Raw genomic sequence first — 18,783 nt, forward strand, 5'->3', positions numbered from 1 at the left:
ACTGGGGTACAGTCCCACACACACTGACTCTCACTGGGGTACAGTTCCACACACTGACTCTCACTGGGGTATGGGTCCCACACACACTGACTCTCACTGGGGTACAGGTCCCACACACTGACTCTCACTGGGGTACAGTCCCACACACACTGACTCTCACTGGGGTACAGTCCCACACACACTGACTCTCACTGGGGTACAGTCCCACACACACTGACTCTCACTGGGGTACGAGTCCCCCACACACTGACTCTCACTTGGGTACAGTCCCACACACACTGACTCTCACTGGGGTACAGTCCCACACACACTGACTCTCACTGGGGTACAGTCCCACACACACTGACTCTCACTGGGGTACAGTTCCACACACACTGACTCACACTGGGGTATGGGTCCCACACACACTGACTCTCACTGGTGCATAGTTCCACACACACTGACTCTCACTGGGATATGGGTCCCACACACACTGACTTTCACTGGGGTACAGTTCCACACACACTGACTCTCACGGGGGTACAGTTCCACACACACTGACTCACACTGGGGTATGGGTCCCACACACACTGACTCTCACTGGGGTACAGTTCCACACACACTGACGCTCACTGGGGTACGGGTCCCACACACACTGACTCTCACTGGGGTACAGTCCCACACACACTGACTCTCACTGGGGTATGGGTTCCACACACACTGACTCTCACTGGGGTACAGTTCCACACACACTGACGCTCACTGGGGTATGGGTCCCACACACACTGACTCTCACTGGGGTACAGTCCCACACACACTGACTCTCACTGGGGTACAGTCCCACACACACTGACTCTCACTGGGGTACAGTCCCACACACACTTACTCTCACTGGGGTACGGGTCCCACACACACTGACTCTCACTGGGGTACAGTCCCACACACACTGACTCTCACTGGGGTATGGGTCCCACACACACTGACTCTCACTGGGGTACAGTCCCACACACACTGACTCTCACTGGGGTACAGTTCCACACACACTGACTCACACTGGGGTATGGGTCCCACACACACTGACTCTCACTGGTGCATAGTTCCACACACACTGACTCTCACTGGGATATGGGTCCCACACACACTGACTTTCACTGGGGTACAGTTCCACACACACTGACTCTCACTGGGGTACAGTTCCACACACACTGACTCACACTGGGGTATGGGTCCCATACACACTGACTCTCACTGGGGTACGGGTTCCCCACGCACTGATTCTCACTGGGGTACAGTCCCACACACACTGACTCTCACTGGGGTACAGTTCCACACACTGACTCTCACTGGGGTACAGTCCCACACACACTGACTCTCACTGGGGTACAGTCCCACACACACTGACTCTCACTGGGGTACAGTCCCACACACACTGACTCTCACTGGGGTACGAGTCCCCCACACACTGACTCTCACTTGGGTACAGTCCCACACACATTGACTCTCACTGGGGTACAGTCCCACACACACTGACTCTCACTGGGGTACAGTCCCACACACACTGACTCTCACTGGGGTACAGTCCCACACACACTGACTCTCACTGGGGTACAGTCCCACACACACTGACTCTCACTGGGGTACAGTTCCACACACACTGACTCACACTGGGGTATGGGTCCCACACACACTGACTCTCACTGGTGCATAGTTCCACACACACTGACTGTCACTGGGATATGGGTCCCACACACACTGACTTTCACTGGGGTACAGTTCCACACACACTGACTCTCACGGGGGTACAGTTCCACACACACTGACTCACACTGGGGTATGGGTCCCACACACACTGACTCTCACTGGGGTACGGGTTCCCCACGTACTGATTCTCACTGGGGTACAGTCCCAAACACACTGACTCTCAATGGGGTACGGGTCCCACACACACTGACTCTCACTGGGGTACAGCCCCACACACACTGACTCTCTCTGGGGTACAGTCCCACACACACTGACTCTCACTGGGGTCCAGTCCCACACACACTGACTCTCACTGGGTTACGGGTCCCACACGCACCAACTCTCACTGGGGTAGGGTTCCACACACACTGACTCTCACTGGGGTACAGTCCCACACAGACTGACTCTAACGTGTACGGGTCCCACAGACTGAATCTCACTGCGGTACAGTCCCAGACACACTGAAACTCACTGGGGTACAGTCCCACACACACTGACACTCACTGGGGTACAGTCCCACACACACTGACTCTCACTGGGGTACAGTTCCACACACACTGACTCTCACTGGGGTACAGTTCCACACACACTGACTCTCACTGGGGTCCAGTTCCGCTCACATTGACTCTCACTGGAGTAAGGTCCCACACACACTGACTCTCACTGGGGTATGGGTCCCACACACACTGACTCTCACTGGGATACAGTCCCACATGCATTGACTCTCATTGGGGTATAGTCCCACCCACACTGACTCTCACTGGGGTACGGGTCCCACACACACTGACTCTCACTGGGGTACAGTCCCACATACACTGACTCTCACTGGGGTACAGTCCCACACACACTGACTCTCACTGGGGTACGGGTCCCACACACACTGACTCTCACTGGGGTACAGTCCCACATACACTGAATCTCACTGCGGTACAGTCCCAAACACACTGAATCTCACTGGGGTACGGGTTCCACACTCACTGACTCTCACTGGGGTACTGTCCCACACAGACTGACTCTCACTGGGGTACTGGTCCCACACACACTGACTCTCATTGGGGTACAGTTAAGCACACACTGACTCTCATTGGGGTACACTTACACACACACTGACTCTCATTGGGGTACTGGTCCCACACACAGTGACTCTCACTGGGGTACGGGTCCCCCACACACTGACTCTCACTAGGATACAGTTCCACACACACTGACTCTCACTGGTGTACAGGTCCCATACGCACTGACTCTCACTGGGGTACAGTCCCTAACACACTGACTCTCAATGGGGTACGGGTCCCACACACACTGACTCTCACTGGGGTACAGTTCCACATTCACTGACACTCACTGGGGTACAGTTACACATGCACTGACTCTCACTGGAGTAAGGTCCCACAAATACTGACTCTCACTGGGGTACGGGTCCCACACACACTGACTCTCACTGGGGTACGGGTCCCACAGACTGAATCTCACTGCGGTACAGTCCCAAACACACTGACCCTCACTGGGGTACGGGTTCCACACACACTGACTCTCACTGGGGTACAGTTCCACATACACTGACACTCACTGGGGTACAGTCCCACACAGACTGACTCTCACTGGGGTATGGGTCCCACAGACTGAATGTCACTGCGGTACAGTCCCACACACACTGACTCTCAATGGGGTACGGGTTCCACACACACTGACTCGTACTGGGGTACAGTTCCACATACACTGACTCTCACTGGGGTACAGTCCCACACACACTGTCTCTCACTGGGGTACTGGTCCCACACACACTGACTCTCATTGGGGTACAGTTACACACACACTGACTCTCACTAGGATACAGTTCCACACACACTGACTCTCACTGGGGTACGGGTCCCATACGCACTGACTCTCAGTGGGGTACAGTCCCACACACACTGACTCTCACTGGGGTACGGGTCCCACAGACTGAATCTCACTGGGGTACAGTTCCACACACACTTACTCTCACAGGGGTATAGTCCCACACACACTGACTCTCACAGGGGTACAGTCCCACACACACCCACTCTCACTGAAATATGGGTTCCACGCACACTGACTCTCACTGGGTACAGTTCCACACACACTGACATAGAAACATAGAAAATAGATGCAGGAGTAGGCCATCCGGCCCTTCGAGTCTGCACCGCCATTCAATAAAATCATGGCTGATCATTCCTTCAGTACACCTTTCCTGCTTTCTCTCCATATCCCTTGATCCCTTTAGCCGTAAGGGCCACATCTAACTCCCTCTTGAATATATCCAATGTACTGGCATCAACAACTCTCTGCGGTAGAGAATTCCACAGGTTAACAACACTCTGAGTGAAGAAGTTTCTCCTCATCTCAGTCCTAAATGGCCTACCCCTTATCCTAAGAATATGTCCCCTGGTTCTGGACTTCCCAAACATCGGAAACAGTCTTCCCGCATCTAACCTGTCCAGTCCAATCAGAATCTTATATGTTTCTATGAGATCCCCTCTCATCCTTCTAAACTCCAGTGTATAAAGCCCAGTTGATCTAGTCTCTCCTCATATGTCAGTCCAGCCATCCCTGGAATCAGTCTGGTAAACCTTCGCTGCACTCCCTCAATAGCAAGAACGTCCTTCCTCAGATTTGGAGACCAAAACTGAGCACAATATTCCAGGTGGGGCCTCACCAAGGCCCTGTACAACTGTAGTAAGACGTCCCTGCTACTATACTCAAATCCCCTAGCTATGAAGGCCAACAAACCATTTGACTTCTTCATCGGCTGCTGTACCTGCATGCCAACCTTCAATGACTGATGAACCATGACACCCAGGTCTCGTTGCACCTCCCCTTTTCCTAATCTGCCGCCATTCACATAATATTCTGCCTTCGTGTTTTTGCTCCCAAAGTGGATAACCTCACATTTATCCACATTATACTGCATCTGCCATGCATTTGCCCACTCGCCTAACCAGTCCAAGTCACCTGCAGCCTCTTAGCGTCCTCCTCACAGCTCACACTGCCACCCAGTTTAGTGTCATCTGCAAGCTTGGAGATATTACACTCAATTCCATCATCTAAATCATTAATATATATTGTAAAGAGCTGGGGTCCCAGCACTGAGCCCTGCGGCACTCCACTAGTCACTGCCTGCCATTCTGAAAAGGACCCGTTTATCCCGACTCTCTGCTTCCTGTCTGCCAACCAGTTCTCTATCCATGTCAGGACATTACCCCCAATACCATGTGCTTTGATTTTGCACACCAATCTCTTGTGTGGGACCTTGTCAAAAACCTTTTGAATGTCCAAATACACCACATCCACTGGTTCTCCCTTGTCCATTCTACTCGTTACATCCTCAAAAAATTCCAGAAGATTTGTCAAGCATGATTTCCTCTTCATAAATCCATGCTGACTTGGACCAATCATATCACTGCTTTCCAAATGCGCTGCTATTTCATCCTTAATAATTGATGACAACATTTTCCCCACTACTGATGTCAGGCTAACTGGTCTATAATTACCCGCTTTCTCTCTCCCTCCTTTTTAAAAAAGTGATGTTACATTAGCTACCCTCCAGTCCATAGGAACTGATCCAGAGTTGATAGACTGTTGGAAAATTATCACCAATGCATCCACTATTTCTCGGGCCACTTCCTTAAGTACTCTGGGATGTAAACTATCAGGCCCTCGGAATTTATCGGCCTTCAATCCCGTCACTTTCCCTAACACAATTTCCCGCCTAATAAGGATATCCTTCAGTTCCTCCTCCTCACTAGACCTTTGGTCCCCTGGTACATCCAGAAGGTTATTTGTGTCTTCCTTTGTGAAGACAGGACCAAAGTACTTGTTCAATTGGTCTGCCATTTCTTTGTTCCCTGGAGACACTCATTGGGGTACAGTTCCACACACACTGACACTCACTGGGGTACAGTTCCACACACACTGACTCTCACTGGGGTACGGGTCCCACACACATTGACTCTCACTGGGGTACAAGTTTGCAGATGACACTAAGCTGGGTGGCGGTGTGAGCTGTGAGGAGGATGCTAAGAGGCTGCAGGGTGACTTGGACAGGTTAAGTGAGTGGGCAAATGCATGGCTGATGTCGTATAATGTAGATAAATGTGAGGTTGTCCACTTTGGTGGCATAAACAGAATATTATCTGAATGGTGACAGATTAGGAAAAGGGGAGGTGCAACGAGACCTGGGTGTCTTGGTACACCAGTCATTGAAGGTTGGCATGCAGGTACAGCAGGCAATGAAGAAGTCAAATGGTATGTTGGCCTTCAGAGCTAGAGCATTTGAGTATAGGAGCAGGGAGGTCTTACTGCAGTTGTATAGGGCATTGGTGAGTCCACACCTGGAATATTGTGTTTAGTTTTGGTCTCCTAATCTGAGGAAGGACGTTCTTGCTATTGAGGGAGTACAGCGAAGGTTCACCAAATTGATTCCCAGGATGGCAGGACTGACATATGAGGAGCAACTGGATCTACTGGGCTTGTATCCACTGGAGTTTAGAAGAATGAGAGGGGATCTCATAGAAACATATAAAATTCTGACGAGATTGGACAGGTTGGAGGCAGAAAGAATGTTCTCATTGCTGGGGAGTTCCAGAACCAGGGGTCACAGTCTAAGAATAAGAGGTAAGCCATTTCGGACCGAGATGAGGAGAAACTTCTTCACTCAGAGAGTGGTTAACCTGTGGAATTCTCGACCGCAGAAAGTTGTTGAGGCCAGTTCGTTAGAGATATATTCAATAGATAGTTCGATATGGCCCTTACGGCCAAAGGGATCAAGGGGTATGGAGAGAAAGCAGGAAAGGTGTACTGAGGTTGAATGATCAGCCATGATCTTATTGAATGACGGTGCAGGCTCGAAGGGCCGAATGGCCGATTCCTGCACCTAATTTCTATGTTTCTATGTTTCTACGGGTCCCACACACACTGACTCTCACTGGGGTACAGTCCCACACACACTGACTCTCACTGGGGTACAGTCCCACACACACTGACTCTCACTGGGGTACAGTCCCACACACACTGACTCTCACTGGGGTACAGTCCCACACACACTGACTCTCACTGGGGTACAGTCCCACACACACTGATTCTCACTGGGGTACAGTCCCACACACACTGACTCTCACTGGGGTACAGTCCCACACACACTGACTCTCACTGGGGTACAGTCCCACACACACTGACTCTCACTGGGGTACGGGTACCACACACACTGACTCTCACTGGGGTACAGTCCCACACACACTGACTCTCACTGGGGTACAGTCCCACACACACTGACTCTCACTGGGGTACGGGTCCCCCACACACTGACTCTCACTGGGGTACAGTCCCACACACACTGACTCTCACTGGGGTATGGGTCCCACATACACTGACACTCACTGGGGTACAGTCCCACACACACTGACTCTCACTGGGGTACAGTCCCACACACACTGACTCTCACTGGGGTACAGTTCCACACACACTGACTCTCACTGGGGTACAGTCCCACACACACTGATTCTCACTGGGGTATGGGTCCCACACACACTGACTCTCACTGGGGTACAGTCCCACACACACTGACTCTCACTGGGGTACAGTCCCACACACACTGACTCTCACTGGGGTACGGGTCCCCCACACACTGACTCTCACTGGGGTACAGTCCCACACACACTGACTCTCACTGGGATATGGGTCCCACATACACTGACACTCACTGGGGTACAGTCCCACACACACTGACTCTCACTGGGGTACAGTCCCACACACACTGACTCTCACTGGGGTACAGTTCCACACACACTGACTCTCACTGGGGTACAGTCCCACACACACTGATTCTCACTGGGGTATGGGTCCCACACACACTGACTCTCACTGGGGTACAGTCCCACATACACTGACTCTTACTGGAGTATACACACTCAGACATGCATCGCACTATTCTCTTTTTGAAATAGATGTCACTGGATAGTGATTAACCCCTCCCTAACCCAGGGCGCTGAGTCTGATGCAGTGTTTCCAACCTCTGCTACTGCTTCTGCTGAGGTTAACCACACTCAGACTCCAGACTATATAGGATTACATAGGTTACATAGAATATATGACACAGAAACAGGCCATTTGGCCGAACCAGTCCATTTTATACTTCACTCGAGCCTCCTCCCGTCTTTCCTCATCTAAATCTATCAGCATAACCCTCTATTCCTTTCTCCCTTATATGTTTGTCCAGCCTCCCCTTAAATGCATCGATACTATTCGCCTCAACCCCTCCCTGTGGCAGCGAGTTCCACATTCTCACCACTCTCTGGGTAAAGAAGTTTCTCCTGAATTCCCCATTGGATTTCTCGGTGACTATCTTATATCGATGGCCTCTAGTTATGCTCTTCCCCACAAGTGGAAACATTCTCTCTGTATCCATTCTATCAAATTCTTTCATAATTTTAAAGACCTCTAATAGGTCACCCCTCAGCCTTCTTTTTTCAAAAGAAGAGACCCAGCCTGTTCATCCTTTCCTGATAGGTATACCCTCGCATTTCTGGAATCATCCTTGTAAATCCCTCTCCAGTGCCTCTATATCCTTTTTATAATATGGCGACCAGAAATGTGCACGGTACTCTGTGTGGTCTAACCAAGGTTCGATACAGGTTTAGTATAACTTCCCTACTTTTCAATTCTACACCTCGAGAAGTAAACCCTAGTGCTTGGTTTGATTTTTTTTTTAGTGATTTGTGTATTAATACACCGAGATCCCTTTGTTCCTCTACCCCACCCAGACTCACATCCTCCAAGTAATAAGTGACCTCCCTATTCATCCTACCAAAATATAATTCCTCACAATTATCTGTGTTGAACTTCATTTGCCAATTATATGCCCATTCTGCAAGTTTATTAATGTGCTCCTGTAATTTGTTGCAGTCCCCCTCAATATTGACTATCCCCCAATTTGGTGTCATCTCCAAATTTAGAAATTGTGCTTCTGATGCCAAAGTCTAAATCGTTATTATAACTTGTGAACAGAAGTGGTCCCAGCACTGATCCTTGTGGAACACCACTACCCACCTTCTGCCCCTGTGGATAGCTGCCCTTTACCCGACTCTCTGCTTTCTGTCTTGAAACCAGCTAGCGATCCATTCTGCTCCTTGTTCCCTGACTCCGCATTCTCTGACCTTGTTCATCAGTCTAGTATGGGGTACCTTATCGAAGGTCATTTCAAAATCTAGATAAATTACATCTACTGCATTACCCTTGTCTACTCTCTCTGTTACCTCTTCAAAAAATTCAATGAGGTTGGTCAAGCAAGTCTTTCCCTTTTGAAATTCATGCTGACTATTAATTATTATATTTTTGGTTTCGAGATGTTCCTCTATTTTCTCTTTTAGTTAGGATTCCATTATTTTTCCCATCACCGATGTTAAGCTGACTGGTCTATAATTCCCTGGACATGTTCTATCCCTGTTCTTAAGTTTAGGTATTACATTAGCTATCCACCAGTCCTCTGGCACTACACCTTTTTCTAACAAATTATCAAATATGTGTGGTAATGCCTGTGCTATCTCTTCCCTAGATTCTTTTAAAATGCGTGGATGCAATCCATCCGGACCAGGGGTTTTATCCTCTTTGTGTTTGATTAGTTTATTTAATATATCCCCTCTTTTTATTTTAAATGCACCTATCTCATTACTAATCTCATCATCCAATGCCATGTCCACCTGTTCTGTCTCCCTGGTAAATACTGAAGCAAAATATTTCTGCCGTCTCTCTATCGTTACCTGTGGTATTCTCCTGTCTATCCCTTCATGGCCCTATTCCAATGCCAACACTTCCTTTTTTTATTGATGTGTCTGTAAAATATTTTACTGTTTTGTTTTCTGTTCCTTGATAATTTAATTTCATAGTTCCTCTTTGCTATTCTAATTGTTTTTTTCACTTCTCTCCTAATCTTTTCGTATTTTCCCTTATCATGCACTCCCCTGCTGTCTATGTACTTAATCATCTTAATCATACAATCATAAAAATATACAGCACGGAAGGAGGCCATTTCGGCCCATCGTCTCCTTGCCGGCCAACAAAGAGCTACCCAGCCTAATCCCACTTTCCAGCTCTTGGTCCGTAGCCCTGTAGGTTACCGCACTTCAGGTGCACATCGAAGTACTTTTTAAATGTGGTGAGAGTTTCTGCCTCTACCACCCTTTCAGGCAGTGAGTTCCAGACCCCCACTATCCTCTGGGTGAAAATATTTCTCCTCTAAACCTCCTACCAATTACTTTAATGTATGCCTCTTTCCTTACCTTCAATTGTTCCCTTATGGCTTTATTCATCCATGGAGTCTCAGTCGTGTTTAGTTTGTCCTTTCCTTTTAGTGGAAAATATTGTTCATGCACTCTGTTAAAGAAAGACTTGCATTTATATAACGCCCTTCGTGACCACCGGACATCTCAAAGCGCTTTACAGCCAATGAAGTACTTTTGGAGTACAGTCATTGTTGTAATGTGGGAATCTCAGCAGCCAATTTGTGCACAGCAAGCTCCCATAAACAACGATGTCATAATGACCAAATAATCTGTTTTTGTTACATTGAGGGATAAATATTGGCCAGGACACCGGGGATAAATCCCCTGCTCTTCTTTGAAATAGTACCATGGGATCTTTTATGTCCACCTGAGAGAGCGGATGGCGCCTTGGTTTAACGTCTCATCCGAAAGACGGCACCTCAGACAGTGCAGCACTCCCTCAGTGTGTCAGGCTAGATTTATGTGCTCAAGTCCCTGGAGTGGGACTTGAACCCACAACCTTCAGATTCCCATGTAAGTATGCTACCCACTTTAAAAAAAATGTGTATTTATTGAACATTAAGAACATTTACAACATGGTGATCATTCCATTGTATCCTACAAATCCATTCCTTCCCTCTGCACAGCCATTCCTCCAACACATTCAAACCTGAAGTTTAATTTGTTTCCTGTAACATATAATCTATTGTACTTTACAAATTGATTATAAAATGCTATCTTTAAATTATTTTCTGATTAAAACATCCACAGAGCCTTATAATGAACTTTTAGTTTATATTTAAAATACTCTTTTAGGTTTATTCTCCTCCCCTTAAAAGAATAGAGCATCCCTTCTTTGCACAATCACAAATCTCGCCAAACTGAACATTAAATTAATTGCCGCTCCGCTAGACTCGGGCAGACTCTCCTGCAATCCCCATCTCAAAATTGAGTCCCACGGGATTCCCATTCTTGCTCTTTGGTCCTCACCCAGCAAGAAAATCTCACCCAACTGTCAAACATAGTACCTAAAATCCTTTAATTGCAGACATAACACCAGCAAATGGGACAGAGTCTCACCCCGTGTCCCACACACTGGGCAAGTTGTCACCTCTACTCGCCCAATCTTACATAAGACTATCATGGTAAAAATCCAGTTATGAGCCAATTTGAAATCCAGTTCAATCCACTCTGGACATTTAAAATTCGCCCACACTCCCTTCCAAATCCTGTTGAAGTCCAGCTGTAGGTATATATTCTGCCAAAACTCCTGACCAGCAGGTGTCTTAAATCTCCGGAGATTTGCATATTTATTTCTTCCATCCAATCCTGTGGCATTGCCCTCACAATCTTCTCATAAAAAAATCTTAATTGCTTTTTCCTCTACCTCCTGATCCTCCTCCCAAACCATATCCCTCACGATCACTTCCGGCAACCAACCTGGAATTACCTCATATAATACATCTTTCACATTATAATACCAGCTTTTATAAAAGCTTGATTAAATAATACCTCTCCTTCAATGTCAATCCACCTGTTCAAAAATAAGGGCTGTTCGAAAAATTCCTCAGCACCTCTGGGCATAAACTGCACACTTTTGAAAAATTGGGCCCAGGTGTCTACAACCCCCTTATAAAACCTAGGAGAGGTTTAATTGATTTCAAAAACATATTGTTGTATTCTATATAAAATATTCTCTGTCCTCCTATCCCACTTAATTAAAAAAAAATGCTGGAAACAGCTCTTCCAAAAACTTGTATTTGACTTCTGAAGAAATCTCTTCACCCATTTAATTCTAAAGGATTTTTTCTTCAAATCAATATCTGGGAAATTGAGTCCTCCCTGATTTCACTGTCCAATGATGGTATTGTAAGCAACCAAGGTTGGTTTCCCTTCCCATAAAAACTTCACACAGGCCTCTCGGATAGACTTTCCCGCTCACTCAGGAATATCCTCCACCGTCAGTAAGTACCATGGTTCAGAAAGCAGGAGAGCTGACATTACTGTCGCTCTTCCTTGCACTTTCAGCCACCTTCTTTCCCATCTTCTCAAAATCTTTTTAATTTTCATAACCTTCGGTTCCCAATTTAGTTGATCCACTTCATCCCTATCCTTCTTGTACCCCATATGCACCTCCAGAACTTCTAAAACCTCCACCACTTTAAAAGGGCTTTCCTCCAACCACTGGCCCCTAATCCTTCCCACAAACAGGCATTGGGACTTAGTATCATTTACTCTGGCTCCGGAAGCTTTACAATACTTCTCCACTACTCCCATCTCTCAACGTTAAGGTCGTGTCATCTGCATATTGGTGTATCACCAACACCTGCCCGGAACTGGGAACCGTACTCCCGACTGTGCCTTGTTCCTTTCGCATCATGTAACCTGATGGTTCTGCTACCAATGTGTACAACAATGGGGACAGGGGACAACCCTGTCTCACTGATCTCTGTATTGGAAAATACTTGGATAAAAAAACATTACATTTAACACAGCTAAATGTGTTTGAATAAAAAATCCTTATCCACTCAATGAAATTTTTCCCAAAACCAAATGCTTCCAAAACCATCCATAAAAACTCATGAGAGACTCTATCAAATCAAAGGCTTTCTCTTGGTCCATCTTTAGCACATAAGCTTCCCTCCTGCTCTCTTCCATGTGTTCTATCACATCTCGGATTGAGACCAGAGTCAGCGATGTCCCGGCCTATGACTCCATAGGACAATGGGGGCGAAACTATCTGCGGCATCACCTCCTTCATACAATTTGCCATAACCCTCATCAAGATCTTATAATCCACATTTAATAATGTGATGGATCTCCAATTCTTCACATCCCTTCTATCCCCTTTATTTTTATAAGCTAAGCTTATGATACCTCTCCTCATAGATGGGGCCAGGCTTTCCTCAGTTTTAATCTCCTTAAAAACCTCTAAGACCAATGGACTTAAAATCTCTAAAAAAATTCTTTATAAAATTCTGCACTTCCATCGGACCCTGGGCGTTACCCTCCCTTCATTCCGCTCATTGCTACTTTTATTTCCGCTAACCCTACTTCAGTCACACATGCTTCTCTCATCCTGCTTTAAACCCTTTTCAATAAAAGCACTAACCTTCTCCATCGCCAATTTGGAAATGCCTTCTTTTGTACATAACTCTTGATAAAAGCTACTCTCCATCTCTATAATCTCCCCACTTTCATTAATGATCTTTTCCCCAACCTTCAACTCTCCAATTAATGATAACCTTTGTCGCAACTTCTCGCTCCAGAAAATATCTAGTGCTTCTTTCTCCCTCCAATGCATCGTTAGACTTTGCGCGGAGAATGGCCCCCTTACATTTCTCAGCTTGCAATAATCCCCACTCTTCCTTTAAAACCTTCCACTTAGTCTCTGCTTCCTTATCCCCTCCGTCAACTGTTTTACAGATATCTGTAAACCTTCTGTTTATATTCTCTTCTTGACGCCGGTCAGCTGTTGCTCTTTCTTTCCCATAACGTACCGAAAAAACTTTTACCTCATATTTGAAATTGTCCCACCAAACTCTTTTATCTTTCAAGAATAAAGGTTCCTTCTGAGCATTCTTTATTATATTTAATATCCATTCTTTAAAAGCAATTTCTTTCAAGTATTGATTATTTAATATCCACACCCTTGGACCGATCTTAACTCTGCTATTGCTAATTTTAAGAATCAAAGTCAAGTGGTCACTAAAAAATACTTTTTTATAATAAATCTCCATCACCTCAGAATGTAACCCTTCCCGCATTAACACAAAATCTATTCGGCTCTGATTTAAAACATCACTCACACAACCTCTTCTAGAGAATTCCCTTTTTATGGGGCTCCGATCCCTCCATAAGTCTCTTATTTTTACAATCATCTCTCTGGAGTTATCATCCTTAAAGGTCACCTGGGCTGAAATGTCCACCCGACATAAAAATACGTTAAATTCCCCCGCTATACATGGGTTTTCTGCCTCTGCCACTTTTGTGAATAACCACCAAAAAATCTCAACGCTTACAATGGTCATTCTGCGCATAGATATTAAAGAGATCACAATTCAATTCATCCATTTGTACATTTAGCTGTAAAAATCTCCCCTCTGTGTCCTTGCCCACCAATGCAACATTCTCCTTTATGGACGGATTCACTAAAACAACCACCCCTCTACGGTTATTATTTGCGCAACTTGCAAACACTTCTCCCTTCCAAACCTTCCGAACTCTTTCTAGGATATCCTCATCCCAAAAGAATTCTTGCAGACACAACAGGTCCGTGCCTTTAAAACACGGCAACAACTGCTGCAACTTCTTCTCCCCCTCAGTCCGTTCACATTAATCGAGACCAATATAATCATGGCTCCTAATAAAAGCAGTGTGCCTGATAATCCCCCCGTCATTAAATCTCTGGCCCTTCCCTCCCCTCATGCTCCTTCCCAACCTGTTGGGCAGTTGTTGCTTTCTCCTGCAGTCTCCGGCTCTTTTTCACCTCCTGTTTGAACCTTCCCTGCAGTTTCAGCCTCTTCCTTACATTAAATTTAGGCTGAGAAACTGTCCCTTCTCCCTCCTTCTGCCCCTCACTAACCTTTCCCTTTCCCCATGATGTCCCCCCACCCCCCAATTCCATGTCTCCTTCCCCCTCTGACTCCTCACTCTCGAGCTCTTCTGTAATCTCCCGTCCCTGTTCCCCGTCAGATACAGAATCTCTCCTCGAGAGTCCTCCTGCTAACATGGTTTCTCCAACAGTCCCTTCGGCCTCACCTCCACTGCCGACCCTTGCTCCCCGTTTCTTCTCTCCTGCCTCTTGCACCTTCTACTGGTCTTGCCCCCTCCTCTTCCCCGAGATGTACAATTCCCCGTCTCTCTTTGGAGTACTTACACTTACCCCGCATCTGTCTCTGCTCCCCCCACGGACACCTGAAGGAGAGCCATATTATGATTTGACTCTGTCCCTGACCTGTGATGCCCTCCGCTGACCTTGTCCTTTTCCACCATACTTGGTGTGTTTTCCACCATCTCCATCCTGTTCTCTGCTCCACAATTTTCTGCCTCTTCTTGTGCTCGTTCCTCATTCCGTTCGGCGGCTGTGTCCTCTGCCTGCTCCACTCCTCCGGCCACTCTACTCACACCTCCTGCTCCTTCTCCCATCTCCTTGTGACTCAAGGAGCTTCCTTCTGCCTCACACTCACAGCGGGTGGGGCCTTTGTGACAAACCGCACAGCTCTCTGCCTTGCAGTTCCGAGCGATGTGTCCAGACTTGCTGCAGTTATAACAGTACCGATCTGGACAGCTTCTTACTGGATGGTCATGTCCAAGACAGTAATAGCAAACCTTCACCTGGTTATCATGCAGAACCCGGAAGTACTGCACTCCTTCCATTGTCTCAGATTTCATGCTATAGGGTAATGACTTCACCCCTCTGGGAACCGCACTTTTACATAACAGGTTCCATCGGCTACCCGTGTTCCAGTTTAATGTCCACGACTCCAACTTTACCAGCACATTGTCCTCAACATAAACCGGCAGCTTTAAGAATGAAACTACCACCACTGCGGAATACAGCAAAGATTCTTCTAGGTATTTCTCGCTAACCTTCAGGTTCAGTAAAAGTCTTTCCACCTCCTCTCGACCACGGACAGTGACTTCGAATCCAACATTTGGCTTTGGTTGGCAAGCAAAGCAACTTCCCTCCCCGCAGTCCTCATGTACTGCCTGGATAATATCCCAGGCTCGATCTCCTTATCCTGGCAGTGAACCACCACGTGTTTTCTGTTCCAAACCTCCTGGAGTCCCGGCCTAAATCTTTGGGCCTTTTAGTCTCCCTTCTCAAGACATTCTCTCCCCTGGTTAAAGTCACACTGGGAGCATTGTCCTGTGAGGGGCCTGGCACTCCAGGTCCCTCAGCAGCATCTGGCTGATGTTTATGGGCCAAAAAGGCCCTAGATTTGGGAAAAATAAACAAAAACCCACCACCAACCTCTCACAAACTCACTCCAACTCCTGCAGTAATCAGCAGTACCTGCTCACTCTGAGCCCCTCCCACCGACAGAGGGTGGTCCACTGAGCCACAGCCGACACTGTTTAAATGCTTCCCATTGCTGTTCTACATCGTTTTATGCCATTATTGTCGCCCATTCTACTTTCCAAAGTTCTATTCTCAGCGCCTCAAAATCAGCTTTTCTCCAATCGATTACCCTGGTCTTCGTCATACTTATTGTTGTGTATCTGTAAAGCATGCACTCCCATGTTCCGCCACCAGGGAGCTCATCCCCTGAAGTCCCAAGGGATCCCAGCATCCCTTGGGAGCACTGTATATAAGCCGGCCCTAAAGGCGTGTTCCTCACTCTGGAGTGTCATATTAAAGACTGAGGTCACTGTTACTTTAACCTCCCTGTGCGCAGCCTCATCTATGTTCGGAACACAATAACTGGCAACGAGAATACGAATCCAACGCAAAGATGCAGCAAACTGTGGGCATCCTGGAGAAGTTCTCGGAGGGTGAGGACTGGGAAGCCGATGTCCAACGGCTAGACCAGTACTTTGTAGCCAATGAGCTGGATGGAGAAGGAAGCGCTGCAAAAAAGAGAGTGGTCCTCCTCACGGTCTGCGGGGCACCGACCTACAGCCTCATAAAGAATCTTCTGGCTCCAGAGAAACCCACAGATAAGTCGTATGAGGAGCTGTGTACACTGGTTCAGGAGCATCTTAACCCGAGGGAGAGCGTGCTGATGACGAGGTATCGGTTCTACATGTGCCAGCGATCTGAAGGTCAGGAAGTGGCGAGCTACGTCACCGAACTAAGGCGACTTGCAGGACAATGTGAGTTTGATAGCTTCCTGGAGCAAATGCTCAGAGACTTTTTTGTACTGGGCATTGGCCACGAGACCATCCTACAAAAACTTTTGACTGTAGAGACACCGACCCTCAGTAAGGCCATTGCGATAGCACAGGCGTTTATGTCCACCAGTGAGAACACCAAACAAATCTCTCAGCACACAAGTGCTAGCAATGTTGATAAATTAACTGGAACTGTGTTTGTGAACAGAAATGTACAGGGCAGACACCACGAGTCTGCAACTGCCAGCAGGCCTCAGGTGACCCAGATGACTCAGAGTCCGCAACAAAGGGTGAATGCAAGGCAATTCACACCTTGTTGGCGTTGTGGAGGCTTCCATTCAGCCTATTTATGCTGCTTCAAAGGGTATGTTTGCAAGAACTGTGGAACAATGGGGCACCTCCAACAAGCTTACAAACGAGCTGCAAGCTCTGCAAAACCTGCTAACCACCACGTGGCAGAGGAAGATCGGTCCATGGTGGATCAAAGCAATTTCGAGCCTCAGAGAGAGGAGGCAGATGCTGAAGTACACGGGGTGCACACATTTTCGACGAAATGCCCACCTATAATGCCAAACATAAAATTGAATGGCTTACCCGTAGCCATGGAACTGGACACTGGCGCTAGCCAATCCATCATGAGTAAAAAGATGTTTGAGAGACTTTGGTGCAACAAGGCATTCAGACCAGCCCTGAGCCCCATCCACACGAAACTGAGAACATATACCAAAGAGCTTATCACTGTCCTGGGCAGCACCATGGTCAAGGTCACCTACGAGGGCACGGTGCACGAACTGCCACTCTGGATTGTCCCGGGCGATGGCCCCACACTGCTTGGAAGGAGCTGGCTGGGCAAAATCCGCTGGAATTGGGATGAAATCCGAGCGCCATCACATGTTAATGAGGCCTCATGTACCCAGGTTCTTAACAAATTTCCTTCCCTTTTTGAGCCAGGCATTGGAAACTTTTCTGGGGCGAAGGTGTGGATCCAGTTGGTCCCAAAGGCACGACCCATTCACCACAAGGTGCGAGCGGTATCACACATGATGAGGGAGAGAGTGGAAATCGAGCTGGACAGGCTGCAATGCAAGAGCATCATCTCCCCAGTGGAATTCAGCGAGTGGGCCAGCCTGATTGTTCCAGTACTCAAAAGTGATGGCACGGTCAGGATTTGCGGCGATTATAAAGTAGCTATTAATCGTTTCTCGCTACAGGACCAATACCCGCTACCTAAGGCAGACGACCTATTTGCGACGCTGGCAGGAGGCAAGACGTTCACCAAGCTCGACCTGACTTCGGCCTACATGACGCAGAAGCTGGAGGAGTCTTCGAAGGGCCTCACCTGCATCAACACGCACCAAGGACTGTTCATCTACAACAGATGCCCGTTTGAAATTCGGTTGGGTGCAGCGATCTTCCAGAGAAACATGGAGAGCCGACTCAAGTCGGTACCACACACGGTGGTCTTTCAAGACAACATATTGGTCACGGATCAGGACACCGCCGAGCACCTACAAAACCTGGAGGAGGTCCTCCAGCAACTGGATTGCGTAGGGCTGCGGCTGAAGAGGTCGAAATGCGTCTTCATGGCAACAGAAGTGGAGTTTTTGGGGTGAAAGATCGCGGCGGATGGCATTCGGCCCACAGACGCCAAGACAGAGGCAGTCAGGAACGCGCCCAGGCCACAGAACATCACGGAGCTGCAGTCGTTCCTGGGACTCCTCAACTATTTTGGTAACTTCCTACCAAAGTTAAGCACCTTTTTAGAGCCACTACATGTGTTATTGCGCAAGGGTGAGAACTGGGTATGGGGAAAAAACCAAGTAATTGCTTTTGAGAAAGCCAGAAACATTTTATGCTCCAACAAGCTGCTTGTATTGTATAACCTGTGTAAAAGACTTGTGCTAGCATGTGATGTGTCGTCGTACGGAGTCGGGTGTGTATTACAACAAGC

General features: G+C 47.5%; 1 long non-coding RNA gene across 4 annotated transcripts in view; it reads right to left on the reverse strand.

Annotated features, from left to right (window-relative positions):
* The window catches only part of LOC139226873 (uncharacterized), a 284,995-nt gene that overhangs the window by 158,020 nt on the left and 108,192 nt on the right, over positions 1-18,783 (reverse strand). For all 4 annotated transcript variants that reach the window (XR_011587337.1, XR_011587338.1, XR_011587335.1 and 1 more), the window contains one exon: positions 10,014-10,107. This is a non-coding gene — a long non-coding RNA (uncharacterized lncRNA). The remainder of the gene's footprint in view (positions 1-10,013; positions 10,108-18,783) is intronic.

This window comes from Pristiophorus japonicus, chromosome 16 (assembly GCF_044704955.1).
Source record: "Pristiophorus japonicus isolate sPriJap1 chromosome 16, sPriJap1.hap1, whole genome shotgun sequence".
Taxonomy (NCBI): domain Eukaryota; kingdom Metazoa; phylum Chordata; class Chondrichthyes; family Pristiophoridae; genus Pristiophorus; species Pristiophorus japonicus.